Genomic DNA, 9,036 nt, shown 5'->3' with positions numbered 1-9,036 from the left:
GAGCTTCAGTGGCAACCGGACCTTAACATAGCTTCGTAAAGTCCATACGCCATCGACGTACCTTTTAATAATACAGATTAAGTAACACACAGACACAATATAACAGCTGTTCTTTCTTGGAAATCCAAATACTGCGTGAGATAAAATAAAAATAAAAAAACTTCTACACATATATATATTTTCACATAAATTATTTGTAAATAATTAAAATAAAAATATGGTACGTATGTAAGTTAAGCATAGAAACGTTAGTTTAAGAATAAGTAAGAATGATAATTAAAGTTGTTTTTTATATTAAAAAACGTAAGATTATATCACATTAAATGTTTTAAGGAACTTTAAATAAATTTTAACTGGAAAACCCCTAAGCTGCTGTAGTTTCGTTTTTGGCTTTATCAGCCCTGTTCTGCGATCCGAGTCGGATTTGCATCGGAATCGGAATTCAATTCCGACTCAGAATTTAAATGGTGTTCCACAATCCGATCAGAACTTTTGTTTCGGTGTTAATATCGAATCCGAAAAAAAGGAACAAACCTCCTGCTTTTCAATTGCGTTCTGAAGTGTCTAAATTCATTTGAAGAAATATCAATATTGCGCGATCGCAGCAATCTCATATAATTACCGGACTCTGCGTAAGTAGTACGCAAACAACTGTTCTCCCTTTTGCTATTTCAAAGTATAATTTTATATTTTACAGTTGTCATGCACTCCTCAAGATTTTTGGGGACTTGCAGCCTTATGTACGCAAAAAGTCCCATTCATGGGAGCAAAGCGAATGGACCAACATCGCTTTGGGAAGGAGCACCGTACCATTGCCGACGTTACCGACACAATGTTGGGTGCATGGAACCAGTGATGTAGGTAACGATGTTTATCTGGGGATTAAGTATCGCGATGGTGATCGCCATTCGTGGTTATTGGGCGATGCCGGGTATGCTCTGGAACTTTTTATGTTGACACCGTATATAAATCCATAGCCACGGTCTATACAACACGCATTTAATCAAACACATTCTTCGGCACGTAATATTGCGAGTTCTCAAAAGTCGTTTTCAGTGTTTATTAGTAACCTTGCAGTACAAACTATGACAGGTTGTGAAAATAATGAATAAATGCGTTACCTGCATAACATTTTTCGCCACTACAGTCCTGAATTTGACTAAGAAGAAATGAAGAAAACGATAGCGAAATATGTAGATAGTAAAGCAGATAGATTTGCACCAACAGAAATTTATTTGAAAAGTGAAGCACAAATAATTGGATAAGATATTGCGAATAAAATTACCCCTATTCAATTAAGACGAGTTTTGTAATTAGACAATAAACCATTTACGCAAAGAATAACATTTTAAGACTTTTTCCTATTCCCAAATTCGAAACGCTCTAGCTCCAACTCAAGCTGTCGCATTTTAATTTTTTTTTTCATTACAACTATTGCCAATTTTAATTCGTTTACTTATATTTTTCGTTGTTCGCTAAAGGCGGATTCACCGTTCGTGCCCGGACACTTCTTGTTAGTAATTTTACGCGTTCCTTTTCCACTTTGTCTCTGAGAGCGCGACATAAATGTGCTGAACACTCTTTGTTCGAATCAAGTTGCCCGGATACGAACGGTGAACCCGCCTTAAAGTTTAAAATTTTAATTTGATAATTTAAAGGGTGAACACACCAAAACTCCGACACTTAGGCCCCTATTATAAGTTGCATTCGATTTTCGACTGTGGTCGAAAATGCTGAGCGAACGAATTTTCATTTGGTATTATGGCGCTCATTCGATGAAGAATAGCGCTATTGTGAATTTCGCTCGTTTAGGTTGTTCACAATAGTATATATTTTTGCACCGCTGAGAAGCTTTGTTTGCGAATCGAGCAAACTAAATAGTGTGCTTATACATATTTATGTATGTAAATTTGTTCTAATTAAAATGAAGTAAAAAAGAAAGCAAGTTTATAAAAACGTGGTAAAATGAGTACAACGAGTTCTGGTTCAACGATTCGTCAGAGGATGAGAGCTTAGTAAACTGGCCAGGAGTAGCAAATGTTTAAGAGAGTTTAAGTTTATTAGTCTTTCGAATATATTTTGATATAAAATATATTTAAGAAATTTGTCTACAGATTCATTAAAAAGTTCCGACCATCTAAAGAGGCGTTTGTGAGCCAAATCTATTTAAAATATTTTAAAACTATCAACAGCGCTACGATTTTGTTCTCAGAGATCGTGCCAACAGAGTATTGGGATTTTCTTTCACAAGTAAAACCAGCCTTTCGAGCTTGTGTTTAGTATTCACGATGTTAGAACTGCATGAAATTAATAAAAATTGTTTAAAATTAGTGTCTAGCCGCCAAAATGTAAGAAAACATATACAAAATCATACATTTTTCACAATTTTCTAACACTTCGCTACACCATCGAAAGCAAAATTCTGTTCGACAGAAAATTCGATACTCAACGAAAATTTCGACAGGCTTGCATAGCTCATAATACGAATTTCACTTTCGATCTTCGATAGCCAGCGAAGATCGAAAATCGAATGCAGCTCATAATAAGGGTCTTAGAGATTACTACCACAAACAAACTAGAAGGCTTTGAAATTATTTTTTTTGTATTATATAACTTGGAAGTTTATATGTTATTAAAATGTTAAAACTTTAGTTATTATTTGCTCCATATGCAAGTGATCGGTATTTTCATCCCACACGCGAGATCATGTTCTGCACGACTGCATCATTGACTTTACGCGATGCGTACAACTACTTTATTTTGCACTCTTCAATTTTTTTTACTGTTTCACCTATTTTCTTCAAGATTCCTTTGACAATTGACCAATATTCCCCAATAGGGCGTAGCTCTGTACTATTGGGTGGATTGCAGTCGTGAGGTACAAAATTGATGTTATTTGCATTATACCACGGCAATGTGTCCTTGGCATAGTGGCAGCTTGCCATGTCCGCCTAGAACAGAGGCCTACTACCTTATATGTTGATAAATTACAGAAGACGCCTTTTGAGGCATTCATCCCGATAAACCTGATCATTCATTGTGCCGGATGGGCAAAAAGGGCTGCTCTTACCGCCACAGGAACAACTAGCTTGCCAAGCAATGTTTTTTGGAAATTTGGACTTCAGTTTTAGCTTAACAGCTTTCAGGGGCATCTTGACGACTTGCAGCAGTATACAAATCTTGACCAGCAATATATTTTGAATTTTTAACGCAGGTTTCGTAGTCCATAACGATGCAGTTGTATTAATTTAGAATTTATACAACTTCGGACTGCGGGATTTCGTTGTAACAGTCTACTTTGCGCCTCGGTCTGGCGCTGTTTGATCTGTAGAACATCTCAATGAAGCTTTCCGCTTTACCTTTTGTACGAAAAACTGCTATCTCCGTACGGATGTGCAACATAACGCGACAAAACCTTCGGATCTCGCGAAAACGCACTGAGGACCTTCCGAGCACTGTTTTTATCATTTTGACCATGCCAAACCCCGTTCTCTGGTTCTCTCGTAACTGCCAGGCCTTATTTGTACGGATTAAAACCCTGTAAACTGTCGAATAGTGCAATCTTTCATTTTTAGCAATTTTACTTGTACTTAAGGCCGGATCATTTATAAACTCGTGCAAAATGGTTTGTCTCGTTTCGAACTTGGTTGCCATTTTAAGCTCAACTAGGAATCAAATGCAAATGAAATTTCTTCTACGTCCAACTAAGGTCATGGTCAACTTATGGTATTTAAATTTCAAAATATTTAAATCTTTTTGTNCCTTATATGTTGATAAATTACAGAAGACGCCTTTTGAGGCATTCATCCCGATAAACCTGATCATTCATTGTGCCGGATGGGCAAAAAGGGCTGCTCTTACCGCCACAGGAACAACTAGCTTGCCAAGCAATGTTTTTTGGAAATTTGGACTTCAGTTTTAGCTTAACAGCTTTCAGGGGCATCTTGACGACTTGCAGCAGTATACAAATCTTGACCAGCAATATATTTTGAATTTTTAACGCAGGTTTCGTAGTCCATAACGATGCAGTTGTATTAATTTAGAATTTATACAACTTCGGACTGCGGGATTTCGTTGTAACAGTCTACTTTGCGCCTCGGTCTGGCGCTGTTTGATCTGTAGAACATCTCAATGAAGCTTTCCGCTTTACCTTTTGTACGAAAAACTGCTATCTCCGTACGGATGTGCAACATAACGCGACAAAACCTTCGGATCTCGCGAAAACGCACTGAGGACCTTCCGAGCACTGTTTTTATCATTTTGACCATGCCAAACCCCGTTCTCTGGTTCTCTCGTAACTGCCAGGCCTTATTTGTACGGATTAAAACCCTGTAAACTGTCGAATAGTGCAATCTTTCATTTTTAGCAATTTTACTTGTACTTAAGGCCGGATCATTTATAAACTCGTGCAAAATGGTTTGTCTCGTTTCGAACTTGGTTGCCATTTTAAGCTCAACTAGGAATCAAATGCAAATGAAATTTCTTCTACGTCCAACTAAGGTCATGGTCAACTTATGGTATTTAAATTTCAAAATATTTAAATCTTTTTGTGTAAGTTATAAGCTTTCCAAAGTGTCGCAGTTTTGGTGTGTTCACCCTTTACATTTATATTTTTGTTTTTAGTTTTGTTCTTTTTCTATTGCACTGGCTTTTACTTGATCGGAATATTTCCAATAAAAAAATTTCCGATACTCGGAATTCAGAACATCAAATTTCCGATAGAATTCCGATTCGAAGTGGATCGTAATGTAGAACAAGGCGGAATCGGAAATAATATCCGATTGTCGGAATGCAGAACACCAACAATCGGAAACAAATCGGATTCCGATTCGAATCGGATTGCAGAACAGGGCTGAATGTATTGTTTTTAGATTTATTTCTGACTTAATATTATACACAAGAGAAAATTGTTGCACAACAAAATTTCATCCAAACTGCATGAATTGATATATTAGTTACTTTGCCCTATGGTTAGGCATTGGCAATTCTACCGCTTTGTTGAGGGTACTAACTTTGCCTGTGCTATTTCTACCTGTGTGTAATATTTTTTACATTAAGCTGTACAATAGCATAAAAGGTATTGTACAATTTCTTTTATGGTATGTCCTTGCAATGGTAAATTAGGCAGTGCCCGTAAGATTTCTTGTTTAAACTCAAGAGCAACGACGTGTGTTTCCTGCAATAAAACGAGGTTAGATTGCAACTTCACAGGACGAAGGGTTGTTTCCGGATTCATTGGCTACTGAGAGGCATGATCTCTAACCGCTTAAAGGTGGTCATTGTTATACCTACCGTGGGCTTTCCAAAATATGTGGGTGGTCGTGTCTTACCTTCCCAAATCGTCACTTTTTCAGTGATCCTCAATATTCCAGGGTCCAGGCGTTCATTGTCCATGTGTGAGTCTAAAACATTCAGAACTATTTGATTCTCAGCGATGGCGAAAGACTCGTCCTTTCAAGTTTGGGGCCATCTGCGCAAAAGTTTATGTCATTAGACATATCGAGCCCTAACCGGCAAAGACGTAAACGACATTTTTTCAAAATTTTCTTTTTGATGCAGAAATGTTTCTAGAGCATGTGGCGATTAGGGCTAGATGTGGTGGGGTGTGCTATACCAACCTGGACTCATAATGACACTCAACCTAGGGTGGCGTTGATGCTTTGCTATGTGCACGAGAAATTTTTGAAAGCAAATTGGCGACGTGCGTGAATATTAGGTTGGCCTGTCAGGGACAATAAGAAACCTATTTTCATGTTGAGTTTGACCCTACCCTTCAACCTACACAAAAAAAAATTCCCGCACTAATTAGCAACTTCCTCTCCATATCAACTGTCACTTTGCGATCTCAATTTCCCCTACTTTGCAAGTTTTTTGTGTACGCGAACGCCAAAACCTGATAATTTGAGATAATTTGCACTAATACTAATTATAATAAATAAATTAAAGCACCAAGGTGAAAACTCGAAAATGTTCTTCAAAAGCGTAGATATTAATTCAAAATCTCCTATTGTTTATATTATGCGACAAAAATGTTCACCGGCCTATATTTACTTACCGCCCAGCAAACGCGGAATTAAATTTTGTGGTAGTTTGTTGGAAAAATATAAAGTGCATTCTTCATTGCATCTTCTCGAACTCAGGTGTCAAAAAAACAATACATTGCGCTCAACACAGTTACTCTTAGGACACCACCACAGTAATCATTCGAACAACCAAACCGCCACAAAAAGTCACCTACTCGACTGCAATGACGACTTCAAACAGTAGATCGAAGCAGTACACCAGAGCACTCAATCATGCCAATTGCGGTATCCGACGGATGCCATTCGCACGAATCTAATCCTTCACAACGCAGTAGGTATGAATAACATCCGCCTGGACATCGGGCAAACCAGTCCCAACACGCACAGCGACAACATCGTTCCCGGTTCGACTCAGTAGTTACATACATGCCTTTCACGCTTCAATACCGAAGTGGCAAACACTTGCACTGCAAGCGGGTAAGGTAGAATAAAATATATCACAATCACTTTTTATAAGCTCTCTTAATCTATCGGCAAGCTATCCGGATTATCTCAATATCTAAGTAAAAAATCTGAATAAAATAACAATTGCTTGTGTATTATTCAAGTGCTCTATTATTTTGCAAAAATTAGCGAATATTGACCAGACGTCCGGATTTTATCCGCATACATATATGAGAATTGTGTGTGCATACGTAAAGTCCCAACCCAATTTTGTAGGGGGTTTTCACAATCTTCCTAGATGAAATCGATCTAAAGCGTTTGAGCCATTATGAAGAAACAGTTTGTATGAATGCCTTCTCAATGTTTGTACAGCTTTCACGAAGGATTTGGAATGTTTCGAGTGGTTTTCCTACAAGTTACGCCCCACCAGCTCTTCGTCATTGGCTTTAAACACCTCACCCGTTATTTCGCCGGCTGCAGATGTTTGTTGTTCTTAAGACGAATGATTGCTGTTGTCACCTCATCTTGGTCGAATGGAGACACGTGAATTTCGTCCCTATGCATTAGTACGGGTTATTCAACGTGATCGCAGCAAGAAACAGACCCGATCTTGAAGCTATTTGACTGCCAACCTATATACGAGATACTGTAACCAACATGTGCGGAGCCATGTTTCACGGCAAAAAGAGGGGGTTCGGTTGGACCACTTCGACTTATTCGCTTTAAAGACTCACTTACTAAAGTGTCGGTCCGCTAGTAGATGTGGCTACAGCGGGCATTTGTCTTGAAGCAAACGGCTCGCTATGTAATGCGCATATTTAAAAATCCAAAGCTGTTGTGCCACGTACAAAATTCAATCCAACACCTTGGTGCTTACCTGGAACAATGTCACTCACGAATACCAACCCTTAATTTGAATTTCATGAATTAAATAATACCCTAGGGAAAATTATTTCCGTCCTTATTGAAAAAATCAGAGCTCGAAAATGCCCAATTACCGAAAAGCCATTGCGCTCTATTTCAGATGCTTATCGTTTTGCGCAGCGACAAAAAGGTTTCTCTAACAGGTATACATGTTCTGCGCTGGTAACCGTTAAATACAGTTCCTGACAATTTTTTAACCCTTTTCTCATTCTGTGCACTCTGTTTTATCATCTCAAACAAAATAGTGCCCCGTGAAATATACAATTAGGGTGCTCAGAGTTCCATATTATCTACTGTGTTAATTTTGCCACCTGGTAACTTTAAAACATTTTACCATGTGGTAAATTTGTTTGTTATTTGTTCCCATACTAATTAGAGATAACACTTTTGGGCAAAATTACTCGACTTTGTCTCATGTTTTTATTTTGTGTTAAACTGGCATCTCTGATCAGCTAATTATTCGCGCTAAGAAAAAATGGAAAATGAAGCAGAAAAACATAAGGTGGGCGCAATTTGAAAGATTTTTAAATATATATCTGACTATATTTGTTTTATTGACAATTTGAAACACATGTGCAAAGGGTTGCTCACAGTTCGAGTATGTTATCTTGTTAAAGTTGCCACCTTTTAACTTTAAAAGTAAAATGTGAATACCCGAAATACCAAAATTTCCACAGATCTTAATTAATCAGCCCAATCGCCACTTCCATGAGAATAAATATGTAAATTTGTTAAAGAACGACTTTAACGAGTTCGCCCACGACTCTAAACAAATTCCAAAGAACTCAAGTTTTGCGTTTAGAATATGCAGTTTATTTTCCAATAATTTCAAACGAGGACTTTAAAAAATATTTGTTACTTCACGTGGGCTTACAAACGAACTTGAACCTTTTTAATTTTCGGCCCTTATATATGCTATTTACATAGTTGGAACTTCACGCTATTTGCCAACGGGAATAAAAATAAATTTACATACATACATAATGACGTTCAAAGTAAATTTTAAAGAGATTGAGAATTCTTGTATACCAAACACATGAAGTGCAAAATGCATCATATACATACATATGTACATATAGAATAACAATACGCATAACTAGCGGTGTATCCGTTTTGTTATAAGATTAGCGCCATTCCCTGTAGGAGCAAGTGAAATGTGTCCCTGTAGGAACGGCGGCGACATTCCCCCCCAAGTAAGCAAGTCCGCTTAGCTTACTCCTCACGATGGCCGACGTCCAGAATCGCCAATTTTGTAGCAGGCCGCTCCATTAGACCAGATTGTGTCTTAACTGTAGCGCGTCGGACCTGGCCGTCTTGCGCTGTCACAACGTCTACCACGACTCCTTTAGGTCACCGGTTCCTGGGCTGAGTCTCGTCGACAACTACTACAACATCTCCTGCTTTCAGTGGTGACTGCTTCGTAAACCATTTTGTTCGTTTTGTCGGCATCGGTTTGTACTCTCTCACCCATCTTTGCCAGAACATATCGGCGAACATCTGCGATTGGCGATAGCGCTGATGCACGTCACCATTAGTCCCCAAGGGTTTGTAGCCGCCTGCTGATCCCAGGAGCATGTGGTTGGGAGTGATTGCTTCGTCATCGGCAGCGTCTGTGGAAACAAGCGTAAGGGGTCTGGGGTTAATT

The 9,036-nt window shown here is 38.4% G+C and overlaps 1 long non-coding RNA gene across 1 annotated transcript in view; it reads left to right on the top strand.

Moving 5' to 3' along the window:
• Window positions 1-2,589: 2,589 nt before the first annotated feature.
• Window positions 2,590-9,036, top strand: part of LOC108373568 (uncharacterized) — a 28,366-nt gene continuing 21,919 nt past the window's right edge. Inside the window, exon 1 of the long non-coding RNA XR_001848972.1 lies at window positions 2,590-2,602. This is a non-coding gene — a long non-coding RNA (uncharacterized LOC108373568). The remainder of the gene's footprint in view (window positions 2,603-9,036) is intronic.

This window comes from Rhagoletis zephyria, unplaced genomic scaffold, assembly GCF_001687245.7.
Source record: "Rhagoletis zephyria isolate East Lansing unplaced genomic scaffold, Rhagoletis_zephyria_1.1 Rzeph_scaffold_00082, whole genome shotgun sequence".
Classification (NCBI taxonomy): Eukaryota; Metazoa; Arthropoda; class Insecta; order Diptera; family Tephritidae; genus Rhagoletis; species Rhagoletis zephyria.
This window is presented reverse-complemented; position numbering and strand designations above follow the sequence as displayed.